The sequence below is a fragment of the Dermacentor silvarum genome, chromosome 2, assembly GCF_013339745.2.
Source record: "Dermacentor silvarum isolate Dsil-2018 chromosome 2, BIME_Dsil_1.4, whole genome shotgun sequence".
In the NCBI taxonomy this organism is placed as follows: Eukaryota; Metazoa; Arthropoda; class Arachnida; order Ixodida; family Ixodidae; genus Dermacentor; species Dermacentor silvarum.
Window position 1 is genome coordinate 154,528,154 of NC_051155.1, and position 14,525 is coordinate 154,542,678.

Consider the following 14,525-nt stretch of genomic DNA (forward strand, 5'->3'; position numbering starts at 1 on the left):
GGACGTCTTCGGTCTCTTGTAATGCCGCGCGAAACAATGGAGTGGGGCGGGTGGCATGTATACATGAGCGCGATCTATGCGATAGCTGCCGCATCTTTCCGTATAGCGCACGGGAACACCTGCGCAGTTGCCAGAGCGCATGCTTCTTCGCTCGGCGAGGCATGTATGCATCCCGCGCGCTCACATTCTCGGAAACGACTCTACGACGCAGTGTGCGTGTCTGTACGTGTGTGCGCTCTGGGATGAGGCTTCGCCTGATGGTTTCAGTTGCCTTCGCGGCGCGCGCCCTAGAGCTAGCCTATCGCATCGATCGAGCGCGTTGCTATAGGGGCTCTCCGGCGCTGCTCGTTTCTTCTTGCGGAAAGGAGGAACAATCGAGGAAGTATATATAGGCAGCCGTGTGTGTATGTGTGTGTGTGTGTACGAGGTATATAGGAGTCGCGTTGGGCTTTTCTTTCTTCTATGTCTTTTCGTTCTCGGCGTGCTATACGAAAGTTGGTTTTCCCGAGGTCGTGCCGCGGATAACTAGTATATACGTACGGATGGCGACAATGAACGCGCTTTCCTCGCTAGGGTGTGCCCTATATCGCGCCCAGCCACGATGTGGGCCGAGCTGTTGATTAAGTTTGCAGGAAGGGCACGGTTGCCGTTGGGAACACCGTTGCTGGCCGGCGCGCCGCGTCGGCCGTGAGTGGGATCTGGAAAGCATCTATTTTTTCTTCGTTTCTCCGTAGCTGCCGACGACTGCGCCGAGCGCGCGCAGAGTCGGCAAAACCGTTATTCGATATCTCATTTCCCTGGCGCTTTCGCAGTAGCTAGACGTAAAGATAAGAGTGTATATAGTATACTGCGCACGAAATTAAGACGGGAAGGAAAACAAAGTTGGCAGAACGCGGGAACGACCTCGCCCTAAGTGTACAAAGCGCAGGATTAATGTTAGTTCACGACCGACGGGCTTTGCTGGTGGACAGTCGTTTATACATGTGCGATTTTGCTGGGCAATGCGCTGCTGGAACCGCTGTGATGTTAATTGCTCTCGTTAGAGGAATATGCCTTAGTTCGTTGGTGCAGCTTATTCTAATTCCCAGGGGGCGCTTCTGTCTAACTCCGTATGTGACTCTTATGCAATGTTAATTACTCTCGTTAGGGCAAGTGAAGTTAAAAAGAAAGATTTAACCTCAGATGGCTGGTTCAGTTTACCAGTTCCCGGGGGCACTCTCTCTTTCTGACGCCTATGCGACTTGGTATTGCAAGAGAGAAGTGCACGGGGAGCTCGAGAAATCGCAGGGTTTTGTCGCGTAAACTGCAACGTGCACGTCTTGCGTGAGCACTCGATATGATCCCATTCCTTCGCTGTTTCTTGTATCGGATGTCAACACTCGAAGGTAGAAAATATAGGAGGATAAAATTAAACAGGAGGAGATGGCCCGGTGGCTTTGATGCCCGCGAAGCCTTTAGAGGGATCGACGTGTTTAATCTGTTGTCGTCAGCCTTCGTTGTCTTGCTTTGGCGTGCGATAAAGAGATAAAGAAAGAGATACAGAAGAAAAAGAAAATACCCAGCAAGAATAGAGTTTACTAGCCGTCAGTCGTGGCCGCGCAACCTACACAGACACTCGGCATTTTAGCACAGTTCGGATGTTCAGCGTTCCGTAACACATTTGGCACCGCACCGCACTGTCGCCGCGTTTATATATTGAGCTGCGTCTCCATGTTCTGAAGAAAGGCAAACGAATAAATATACAGAAAAATAAAAAGGAAAGAAGATAGGTGAACGTCTATATGACGAACGGCCTCGACGTGCCCATGCACAGCGCGCGCACTTGTCAAAAAAAAAGTGTGCCAGCTCGAACGGTGCGACGTGAATGCTCAAGCAGCGACGCCGCCGACCGCGTAATCGAATTTGCTGCCGCAAATGCGCCCATATGTATAGTGGGAGGAGCGGCGGGCGTCGAAAGGCGGCCTACGCCGTCCGTGCGTTACGCAGCGTGCCTCTAAATCGCGCTTAAAAACGCGCAGCATTATAGGTGAGCTTGACGACTTGGCCACCGTGGACATGGCGCCAAGCTGCACGATCGATGTCGTGACGCACGATTCACGAGGCCTTCTTAAAGCGTATACCATTTGTCCTATACTGCGTGTATGGCCGTCCTGATATACCAGCGGATCTGAGCTTCGATCAATCACGCAGCCTCCTCCTCCTCCGCGGGTGCGAACGTCTCGGTGGGTTCATCTCCTGGTTAAAACCTTCGCGCCGGTTGTGTAGCTTCTGCAACGTTGCACCTTTCTTTTTGAGCGAAGCCCGGTGCTTATACATAGCGCGCTTTCCGGCTACTGCAGCCGCCGCTGCGGCAGCGACGACGGTCCGTCGACGCCTCGACGTGATCGGCGCCCCGATGACGGCCGCGTCCGGACACCGCTTGGGCTTCGTTCGCCCTGCTTAGGGCAGGCGGGCTGCGCCGCCCGCCCAAAGTGGCCTTCGTGCAGGATCGCTCTCTTTCCCACATAGGTCTCTTTTCATCTCTCCGTTCCTCTCTTTCTTTAATCGTCTTTTCTTTTTTTTTTTTCGCTGCTTTCTCGCTTTCGTGTTTTGTACTTGTCCCGTGGCTCTTTCGAGCGCCGTGCGCTTTCGCTGTCGCATTCAGTTATTGGCCTCCCTTCTTTTCTTCGGCAGGCTCCAGAGTGCCCTCCATCTGTTTTTATTGTTGGCGCTTCCCCACGATGCGCCGCTGCTCTGCGGAGGAAACCTTCAACTGCGGTTGTCAGCTTCTGTAGTATACCGCCATTGTCGGGGCCGTTTCTGGCGTGTGAAATGATTTTCCGCCTGCACCGTTAATGCATTTTTTGGTGCATTATCGGGGAACTTAGGCGCGTGGATGGAAACAGAGGGAAACAGCGATTCTCGGCGCGCCTTATATTTTTTTTCTCTCTTCCTTACTCCCTTCCTTTTTTCTTTTTTTTTTTCAGCCCTGTGCGAATTCTCTTAAAATTGTGAAGTCAATGCAAACGATGTATGCCGTGTTTTGAAAGCTGCCTGATGGAAATTACACATGTGGAATTGCTCTTCCGTTGCTTGCTTTCTCTCTGTCTCTTTTTTTCGTCGCATAGCGTGGTTGAACCGGTACTGAAGTCTTCCGGGGCATCAGGTTGTTTGTCTATTCGCTTGTTTGTTCGTTTGTTCAGCCTCCCAGGGGTGAAGTCCATCAAGACGCTTTGATGCCAAATCTGGTCGTTCAGCTTCTCGCGACCGAACGTTGCTCGAGGCATGCGATATTACATAGTTTCCTTTTCTCTTCATTGTATTACGCGCGGAGGCTTAAACAGTCGCGAAATACACGTGACTTCAGGATAGCCTTGTTGTCAGAGGGGCTGTTGTTTGCTGAAAACAAGTTAGCGTGAAACGCCATTCGCGACGAAGGCACACGCGACAAATATAAGTGCGAACTCTTACCTTTTCATTGTACAGGAAGTCATGTGCGTACAAACCACCTGATGCGACAACGGCTCAGAATCGACAGGCCAAGGAATACACAGAGCACGTTGCCTAGCTCTTTTTCTTCTTCTTTCAAAGGCCTGTTTCAGACACATCTACAGTCATGTGCTCGTTGTGCTGACTGCGTTTACGCGTCACGAGGTGTGGTAATTGACCTTAATACATTCCTACAGAACACAGCAGCCGGGAGAAAACTAAACTTACTCGTATAGCAAGCGCGTGTCAGCGCGCACTTTGCATACTTATGTGCGCGTTATACAGTGGTTGTTGCCTGCAGCATTTACATGACATGACAAATAATTGAATGAATGAATCCTCGAAGCTCCTTCCCATCCTCGTTTTTTAGCTTGCGTAGAGACAAGCTGCGAGAAAATGTAATCTGTCGTAACGCTTTTTTTTTTCTTTTTCGGCTGTGAACTCTTCGTTTGAATAAAAATGTGGTTGATCCCTCTTATATAGGAATCGGTATAGAACACGAAAGTGAAACGTGTCTTCACAGAAGTAGTGTAATGTTTATTGCACATTGATATATAATGTCTATTGGTGTTTTGTGGCTAAAGCGCCCTTAGGCGTTGATGCACCCACGCTGACGCCTGGTGGCACGTCTCCTCCATCACGACTACCAACGTCGATGACCATGAGCAACCGTCGTGCATATGGAAGCTGCACTACGCTGCACACGCTAGCACAACGCGCAAGACAAAGCACGTAACTGAATCGTCACCGAGTCAAATCAGCGCGTACAGCGCGTCGTAATTGCAGCCTCCGCGATCAACTTCAGAAACATTTTCAGAGCTAATTGCGGAGGCCACGCTCCGCTGTGCTGAGTACGGTGAACGCCACCTAGGTGGCGTTGGTAGTGCTTCTTGATGCCAGCGTCCCTTCGAATGCTGGCATCGAGGCGTCGTAGTGCTGAGACCACCGAAGCGTTCACTGTCGGTGCGCGTTAGTGTCATAATGCAGTACTTCTCTTTTCTGCTCGTAGGCGGCGGCACCGCCCCGAGCAAGAGCGCGGGTACACGGAGGAGTGTTAGATATATAAGGCGCGTCTGTGTAGCTCTCTGCAAATGCGTTTGTGGCGCAATGGGTTAAACGCTCGGCGATCTATCGTCGCGGACCGAGAGGTCGTGGGTTCGATTTCCAAATTTTGCATGTTTGTGGAACTTTTTCTTCTGGTTTCTTTCTTTGTATTATGTTCGTGTACATTGTAAGAACGTCATATCCGTGACGGAAATACGTCAGTGAAGTCTTGGTGGACCCCGGCATAAAACACTTTCGTGTTAAAAACAGTCGAGAGTCGGCGGCCGCGTCCGGCTTGCGCGAAGAATGTCCTTGCGAGCCTCGCGACATATGCTCGCCGACTTGCACCGAAGGTCAAGGTCGTCTCGCGAAGTGTCGACGACGGGCCCCTTCTCTGCGAAACAATATTATATATACGGCGCGCCACGTCTGCAGCGGGGGCAAAAAGGAGATTGAATTGGGAGAAAACGGCACGGCCAAAGCAATTGCCGCAGCCTGCGGAGGAGGGCGGTGGCAAAGCTGCGGCATTCGCAGTAAGCAGCCGCAGCAGCAGCCGACGTTGGCTGCTGCGCGGAAGAAGGGAAGCCAGCGGGCGGGACCATTTGTCGCGAAGCGGGCGGCGGCGGCGGGCCTTGCGAAACCCGATCGGCCCCGAACGTTGGGAAAGCTTAAACGCGTGCGACCGTTTGAGCGTCGCGTCGCGGCTCACCGTGTTGTCGCGCGCGCCGCGCGGCCTGCGTTTTTTCACCGGGGAGAAGAGAAGGACGTCGTGGTGTGTGTGTGCGGCGCGGCAACCGGAGCGGTGGTCCAGATGTTTCCACGCCGCGGAGCTGCAGCCAAGGCGAGCCGCCGCGCGACTTGAATGGGCGTCAGCGTGTGTGCTTGTGGGCAAATGCGCGGTAAATGGTAAAACCTTTGGAGTGAACGCGCAATTGGTGCTCCGCCATTGTTATAGCAATCACATGGCGTACGAAGCCGCGCAGGCTTTCTTCCTTTTCGCGCGTGCATATACCTGCCTGCCTAATGCTTAGCACCGCGGCTACTTTTCTGCTATAAAATTGAAGAAATGGCGCAGTTTTATTCCCTGTATTTCCAATTATGCAGGTGTTTCCTGGAAGAGTGACTATAGGTGTTCCCTTTAAGAGGAGTTTCTTTTTAGAGCCGGCTATCTAAAGCTCCGGCAATCACTCTATCTGGCGGAAACTGGAAGCATGACAGCGATATTTCGAGCTAAATAAGTGCTATATCACGTGCGTAACAGCTTGACGTGTTGACGCAAAACAGTCGTCAAGCACGCTAAATTTATCCATATTTCTTTCCCCTCACCCTCCGAGGCACGAAAACAGTGACACAGTCTGACTTAATTCAGGTAGACAGGTTGCTTCATATATATTACGCACCTCGCGCACCCTTCCACGCCCATGCATTGGCCACGGCCCCTCCGGAAGAATATAATTGCGAGTCCCACGTCGGCCGTAGCACTTCTCCTCCGGTGTAAGCGTGCTCGAAGGCAGCGGACTGTTTCCCCGGGCTGCAGCCGCGCTCATCAGCAGAGCCGACCTCTCCCGCTCCTTTCTCTGTACGCGCCGAGAGGCTGTCGCATTGCTCGCTCGACCTGCCTGCCTGCCGCCGCTTCTCCCGCTGCGCCGCATCTCCGCCCCTCCCCCTCGCGTCTCGAGCGCGTTATCTTTAGTGTAAGGGCTCTGTTATACTCCGACGTTCACAACGCGCGCGCGCGCCGGCGTTCGTTTCGTCGCGTCACGTCGGCGAGGCCACGCCAGGCGCAAATCCGCCTGCCCTATAGTCCAACGCGACGCGGCCCGACGCAGCGGCCGGAGCCAAAGCAGCGCATGCTCAGTAGAGCTAGAGTGTACTAGATAATAGTCGAGTGGGCCGAACGGCGCTCTCCCGCTGAGGCGCCGCGTGTGGAAAAATTTTGCGAGGGCGCTGCGAGCGAACTGGATTGGGGCGGAGACGCGCTCCGCGGCATATTCAACGCACTTTCGCTGCGGGCGCCGAGGCCGATTGCGCATAGTACGCTCTTAAAATAGTGCTTTATTTCAACTGCAAATTTATGTTTACACCATCTTGCCAAACATATATATTTGAGGCATGGATTATACAACGCGTCGTCTTCAGTTTTGCTGTCGTTGTCAAGCGCGTCGTCTGCTAGCGAGCGCGCGTTCGCTACGCGGACGCTGGCGGCGCCCAGTTTTTCTCGCAGAACGTCTGTGTAGTACATTAGTTTTTATGTTTTAGTTGCTTTGGTGCGCTCATGACTCTTGACGGCGGGTACCAAAGGTAGTTTCAGTCAAGTGAACCATTGTTTTTAACACTGTCTTCTAAAAGCAACTGGCATCTCTGCAACATGAAGCTACGTACGAAAATTTTATTATTGATAGCGTGTCATTTTACGCGCGCTTCTTGTCGGTGGATATTGATCAGGAACAATGATCGAACAAAGCAATATTATAGTGAAATAAACCAGGTTTATTAGCTGCGTGGCGCGAAGAATGACCGATGTATTTCTACGTAATTAAATCAAAGGGTACATTGAGAATGGTACAAATGGTACAGTGAGAACTCCCGACCGTGCACGTTTGCATACGAAACACACGTATTAGTGAATACTGCACATAAAACTCTCATTCGCAGAAATAATATTCATAGCAGGCAATTAAAACTATATATATATATATATATATATATATATATATATATATATATATATATATATATATATATATATATGAAAGTGTTATTGATATGCTGTACGACGCCGAACAGTCGTTTCCGTACGAATGTACCGCATAACCGCACTAATGCAGTCTCAAAGGTGAGAGACCGATGCAAGTGCGGACTGTTATTCCGAATGATTGTGCTGCCGGAGAGTTGTGGCTGTTGCGCAGAGGCGCAGCTCCTGAGAAAATTAACGCAGGGGTGTTAATAAGTCCGGCTAATAAGCTGCTAATAAGCCCTGCTAGTAAGTGTAATAAGCTGTCATTCAATGTAAATGCCCCGTTTTGGGGCAGCCTGTAAATCTGCTAACTTGATTCAGGCAAGGAAAACTTTTTTTTTTTTTTGACAGTCTCACCATCTTTGCAACCCACTAAAACTGGGTGCCCCATGTGGTACCACACTTATCTTGAACGAACGCAGCAGATCTACACATATCTGTACGTGTATGTGAGGTATGCCGTTTCTCTAATTGCTTCATTATTGTCGTTATGATAGTGCGTCGAATAACTGAAAGCAGCCGTTTATAGTATACGAGCTGCTTAGTTGAGCGGACAGACATTTGGGAATGGCATTACATTTATGTAAGAAATATAGGATAAGCGTAACATGTTTTTCTCGGAAATCAGACTCGAGAATAATTTATTGTGTTTACACTCCTAGCAAAAAGACTGAAGAACGCAGCCACCTGTCTTTTTTTTTTTTTAGTTCAAACAAATTTGTGGGTTTTACGTGGCAAAACCACGATATGAGTATGAGGCACCCGGTTTGGATTTCCCCACCTGGGGCTTTTTAACGTGCACCTCAATAGAAGTACACGAGTGTTTTCCATTTGTTCCCATCGAATTCCGCGACGGATTGAACCCGCGAGCTCCAGTTTAGCAGCGCAACGCCGTATATCCACTATACCGGGTGTTCGAAATTAAGGTTTAGGGGATTTTTAAAAATCTCCTGTGGCAGTTAGCACAATTCTCATTGATGAGCTGGGTTATTCGAAGAGGCGGACATTAGTAGCACGAGAATCGAAACACCTATTCAACTTATTAACAAAATTGATTAATGAACTTCTTAGTTAATTACTTTACGACACATATTGCAATTTACGAATTGTAGCCGGTGAGGTTGCAAAACACATCCACTTGAAATGAATTTCCAGAATGACACCGACCGCGATAAATGACCCCGTACCCATTACTCCGCATTCTGTTACGCGAGTAAGGCGGAAACTTGAATAGAATGTTGCACTGCAGTTTTTTTTTTTTTTCAACAACAATGCTGCCCGTAAATCTGAGTACCCGCCGCGGGGGCTCAGTTAGCTAAGGCGTTGCGCTGCTGAGGACGAGGTCGCGGAATCGAATTTCGGCCGTGGCGGCCGCATTTCGATGGAGGCGAAATGCAAGAAGCCCGTGTGCTTGCGTTGTAGTGGACGTTAATGAACCCCAGGTGGTCAAAATTAATCCGGAGCCCTGCACTACGGCGTGCCTTATAATCAGAACTGGTTTTGGCACGTAAAAAAACCCCAAAGAAGAAAGAAATCTGAGTACAAGGTGCCGGATGGGGCAGATATGCTTTACTTGTTTCAAGCGGCAAGCAGGAAGGTTACATATGTTTCTCCGTTTGCGTTCCGCAAGACCTACTGATCGAAAACTATATGCGGAAGAATACACACGAGAGATACATGCTGCTTGAAGAACGAGAAAAATATTTGTTCTCCTAAGGGAACCGTACAATCACATAGTAAAATGAAAGCCGACACTGCGGCCGCAATGCACGGGCAATCACCGAGCGGCATTAAAAATAAAATGAAGAGAAAGAAAGGCATTTGTGCTTAAGACATATATACATGTCATATTCGATTATGAACACCATTTGAGAGGTCTGAACGCAAATACCAGCGCGCGAAGTAGTGCGATTGACCCTGCCGAGCAGTATCGCCAGCAGTTTCCAACGGCGCGACCTTGATGCGGCCCAATCCAGTTCGATCGCAGCGCCGCCACAGTATTTTTCCACGTCGGGCGCCTCACTGCAAAGCATGCGCCGCCCCAGCCGCTCGTCCCACTCGACCATATTCTAGTACACTCTAGTAGAGCAGAGCAGAGCGCGGAAAGCGATCGCCGCGCGGAAAGAAACGCGGACGCGGTGCAGTCTGGGTAACGTCGTCGGCGCGAAATGCAGCATGTTGCATTTCGCGCCGGCTGCCGCCGGGCCGCGCCGATGGACGCTGGCCGCGTCAGTCGCGCCGCGCGTCAGAGTATAGAGTGCTCGCGTTTTGCTGGCGTAGCGTCGCTGTGCCCAGCGTGCGCGCGCGTCGACGTTACGTCAGAGTATAACAGAGCCTTAACCCCCGCAGGAGACGGCGCGCTGTCTGCGGAAGCGGCTGAGTAGGAGGAGAGAGAGAGAGAGAGAGAGAGAGGGAGGGAACACGGTTAACTCTTCCCTGTAGTTTGCCGTTCGGGTTCACGTCGAAGAGTGCACGTGTGCTGCTCCGCCGCCGACTCCAGTTTCTTGAGCGGATCCGCTGCGACGTTTGGGGTGGTTGGAAGGAGCAAGGTTGAGGAGGGGGGGGGGGGGGGGGTAGGCAGCGCAGTCGTGTTGACGATGTCCCGATGGTTCGCAGCCGCATCCCCGCCTCATCTGTATTTTAATTGCGCCGCGTGCGAAGGCGATTAGATTATACGGTTTGCGTGGATGTCATCCTTCCGCTCTTGCCGTCTCGCCGGGATTCGCTTCCGCCGTGAACATTCGCACAGTCTGCGCTAGTGGACGAGTGCTTTTAATTTGGGGTTGAAGTCTGCCTTCTGGAGATGCGAGGTTGTGACGTGTGCCACAATACGTTGCGTTTGCGTATGTCGAGCTTGCACGCGTCCGCGAAAATGAGCGCCCGTTTCGCTCGTGTGTATTGCGTATGTGTGTAAGCGAGAGGCGGACGCCGAGCTTTCGTAACTGATCGTGAGAATTGCTTGAAAAGTCGTTTGGTGACGATGACGTAACGTTTACGTTGAATTTTGCTCGACACGCGCGGATTGTCGCGCCTAACTTTATAAGCATTTTATTATCTCGCGAATAATGTATGCAGTGTCCACGTGTTGGCCCGCCCGAAAGTGCCCCGTTCGAAGTGGGCAGAGAATGATGTAGGTTGTAGATGCCGATTGAGGCCATATACTCGAGATCTGGTACGCATTATAACCTAGCTGATATGGTGGTGTTTGATCGTAACTGTGATGGTGTGCATAGACAGAAGTAGACTGCAACATTCCTTAACGGATGACCAAAGAACAAATCTTGGACAGGCCGGATACAGAGAACTCAACACCGCTCCAGACTTGCCTACATACTGAGTCGATGAGAAGCGTCCCTCGGTTGCTAGACTGCTGCCAAAACCGCGGTGGTTCCTTGGCAGCGGTACAACGCAGCCGCAGGCTAAGGCAGGGCAGACCTTTTTCTCTCGCCTGTGCAAAGCAGTCGTTGACCCGCTTTTACGAGCCGCACATACGAGTGCGTAGGGCGAGCCGGCGGCGTCTGCAGGACGTCGCCTCTCAGACGACGGGCGCCCGCGAGACGACACACTTGCGCACCGCGCCCCCGGCACTTGTCTACCGAGATCCGCAAAGAAAAGCACGCGGCGACGCGGCGACGCCCGAGAGAAGCGGAGAAAGGGTTGGGCACACGACGCAGAACTCGTCAACCAGGCCGGCGGTGACAGGCAGCTTGACGCGCGGCGGGTCACCCGCATACTTGACTGCGGAGCACTGCGTGTGCTCGATCTATTTCAGTTTTATTATTATTATGATCATTAATAGTAGTAGTAGAAGTAGAAGTAGTCGTCGTCGTCCTAGTGCGTTACAAAGTTTCAAACTGCAAGGCAGTACACTTGAAGGTAAAAGCGCGGCCTGCACATCAGGCATGAGCGCGGCCTCGATCGTTTGCTGGTTCCCATATTTCTAGTTTTCCTTCTTCCCTCTCTATTTTCTCTTTTTTTTTTTTTTTTTGGGAACATGAAGTGAGGAGCCGTATTTACTGTCGGGGAAAAGTGCCACCGCTCTCTTCTTTTTGTGTATTGGACTAAGGAAAATGAAGTCACTGTGCCGTGCTCGAAATCAAGAACTCTATAGCGTTGGCATCACCGAGGCGACGCAGTTTTCGCCCAGGAGTCTCACACACACTCATATCTTTCACATATCAGACGGTAGTCGGTGCCGGTTCCTTGAGAAGTCCAGCCAAAGTGGCTTCTAATGGTGCTGTTCTTTGATATCTTCTTGTTTACATAAGCTGTTCGTGCGTTTACGCTGCGTCTGGTGGATTATAGTCTCCAGTCTGGTATCCGCCACGCCCCTGCCCGCTCCTGCGAGGTTGGCTCCGTCCTGAGCGCGCTTGCTACAGGGAGAAGCCAACGTTAGGTTGTAGGAGCGTAGCAGATGTGTTCGTTGAGCACATAGTTAAATCCCTCGTTATGCAGCGTGAGGCATGCGCACTTGTCGCCCTAACATGCCGCACACTTTCGCAGTTTTCCCCTGTATGTGAGAGAAACACATGCCGCGCCGTCTTTTATAGTTAGAGTATATATATGTGTATCCGCATATTTTCCGGAATGGCATTGAATTTCGGCGTTCGCATCTGTCAATAATTTGCAAATGTTCTTGAAACATTTTGTTTTCACTCTTTCTTCCTTATTTTAATTTTGCGTTTATCAGCCTTATCGCTTTTCATCTTTTTATTAGGTTAATTCTTGATCAATCAATCGCGCAACTTTTATTTCAGTAGCAAATAGACACTGCTAGACGCAAGCAATATGTCTCTTGTTGGTTAGCCCGCGGACACTGTTAGCCTATACTCGGAAAGTGTTAGTGTATGTTCTGCTTGTCTGTTTATTTACTTTTTTTTCTAATTGCGTATTTTTGAACTTATTTCATAGTTCTGCAATACGGCCGTTAGTGCTGGTGTGATTCCTTCTTCCTCATCCTCCTTTTTTGCTTTTTTGAGAAGTGAAATGCAGTATCTGGAAACGTGTTGCTTCTAACTTCTTCACCTAACACACCCAGTTAAATCTATAAAACTGCCTATATAACTATCATCTGTCCCAACTCAAGCAAGTGCAACAGCACTTCGACCATTAGTGTATGACGCACGCTGTAGTCGAGAGTATTCTTCGTGCTGTTGTAGCTGCAGTGCATGCGCGTGGAAGCGACTGAGCGTTTTACGATTTACGTATTTTGTAACGATTGTTATTTGCTTATCAGTCGCGATTAGTGAAATTGGGGTGATAACGGCGCGCGATCCAATGGCAAGGTGGAAACAATTAAAGCAGATAATAGTCACAATATCCTAAGGTATTTTCCAGCTAACGTGCCTTATAGTGGCATGGTTCTTCTAACGGTTGTTCGCTGTATATTCATACATGCAATCAGGCAGATCGGAATGAAACGCTAGCGGTGAAGCGATGTAAACCTCTTGCGCGATATTGCTTGAAATTGACATGTGGAATGTTGGCGTAACCGATTGCTAAACATATGCTCTGTAGGCCTCAGACTTAGCACGCGTGTGTGAATCGCTCCAATGTCTGTCACTCACAAAGGCGAATACGGAAAGGAAAACGCGTGGTCCAGATCGCTTTTCCTTGTCCCCTTTTCATTCCGACAAGCCTTGCTGTTGCGCTGTCCATAGCTGAGTTGACTGTTGACACGCATCTGTTTGATGTAAAGTGCGCGATACATGACAAGAAAATCAAACTATCTGTCTCTCCTATTTTTTCTGAACGAAATGGAAGGGTGACTCAGCTATAGCTATGTGACAGCTGCAGTCGCATACTCCTTCAACGGCATTTCCCGTAGCGTGTCATCTGGGCGTTCGTTACTACTGACCAGCTGGCCGTTGTCGGTCCGCACGCAATAGCGTCGATCGCGCCCTCTGCGCTGTAGTGTAGCAAGCAAGCGCGTTGGACGAACGTACGCTGTCGCGCGTCTCGCATCGCTGCAGCTTGCGCGAGCAGTTAGCGCTGTGTATATACTTACATGCGCGGATTCATTTTCGCGTACGGTAACGGTGAAACCAGCGGCACGTCGCCCTGGCCGTGCCGCGAAACTTTGTGTGCTGACCGCGTGTGTATGACGTTTTGTTTGTCGCAGCCTGAACAGCTTTTGCGGTCGCGTTCCTGGCCACGCGTGTGCCTTATTAATATTCTTTCGCGCATTTGCTCTGTGCAGGCACCGGGGCCTCCGGAGCAGGCATGACCCCTGCCTGCTGCGAGCCCGCGCTTTGGAGGTTCTGAGCTTGACCGGTCCGCCTACCAGCGCCTCTGCTGTTTGTCTGTTTGCAAAAGCTGTCTCCCTCTAACAGGTGAGCTCGTGGCTGCGTCTGCCTGTCCGTTTGTTTCTGGCGTTTAACTGTTTCTTGGAGGCTGCCTCTGAAGCTGAAGGGAATGCTGTGTTTTGAACTCCGAAGGATATCGTGTTCGCGCACTATGCCGAAAGCACTAAAGCATGAGAAAATCACCGCATAACATGCCTATGTATACATTGAAGCACGCTTAAATGCATGCATTAATTCGTTCATTTGCGCTCTTCATTTTGTATTTGTGTTCACTAAATGTGCATAGTATATATTTATAGTGACATTCGCCGATATCATAAATTTATCATTAAAAAGCTAGTTAATCAAATTTGATCATTTAAGAGCTAATCAAATTACTAATTCTAATTAAGGGGTAAAATTGTTGAGGATTCATCACGTGACTACCAAAAACATGCAGTTGGTTTTGTTAAACTTTGTTGCATATATGTTAGTTGGGCATATATGTTTGTTGCATATATATATATATATATATATATATATATATATATATATATATATAATGTTAGTTGTTAATATATAGTTTGCTCACCTGCCTTTTTCTTTTGTAACAAATGTTGAATACCAGTTTCTGAAGGACCTCTGATGGATATAAACACATGAATTCATTGGAAACTATCATGTATGGTTGTCTTTTCATCCATGCATCATACTGTGCTCCAAGCACACTGTCTGATCCCGTTCAACTCAATGTATTATGTCATGTCAGTGTGTAAAAATATATATGTATATAAATGGCTTTGTTATGCTATAATCATATTGGCAAAATGTTATTGGCAGCTTCTTGCACATGCAAGCAGAAAAAATATAAGTTGTGAAATGTGAGCAGGAACTCCTATTGGCGTTGTTCCATGAGGGCATGTCATTGTAATTGAAATCTTTCTCTGAACCTTATGACGGGTACTGAAAACTTTTTTGTGAAGTTGAAATAG

At 49.5% G+C, this 14,525-nt stretch overlaps 1 protein-coding gene across 5 annotated transcripts in view; it reads left to right on the forward strand.

The window, feature by feature from the left end:
* Nucleotides 1-14,525, forward strand: part of LOC119441935 (transmembrane protein 198) — a 149,205-nt gene that overhangs the window by 123,251 nt on the left and 11,429 nt on the right. For all 5 annotated transcript variants that reach the window (XM_049661754.1, XM_037706605.2, XM_037706604.2 and 2 more), the window contains exon 2: nt 13,449-13,581. The gene's annotated coding sequence lies outside the window, so the exon portion shown is untranslated. The remainder of the gene's footprint in view (nt 1-13,448; nt 13,582-14,525) is intronic.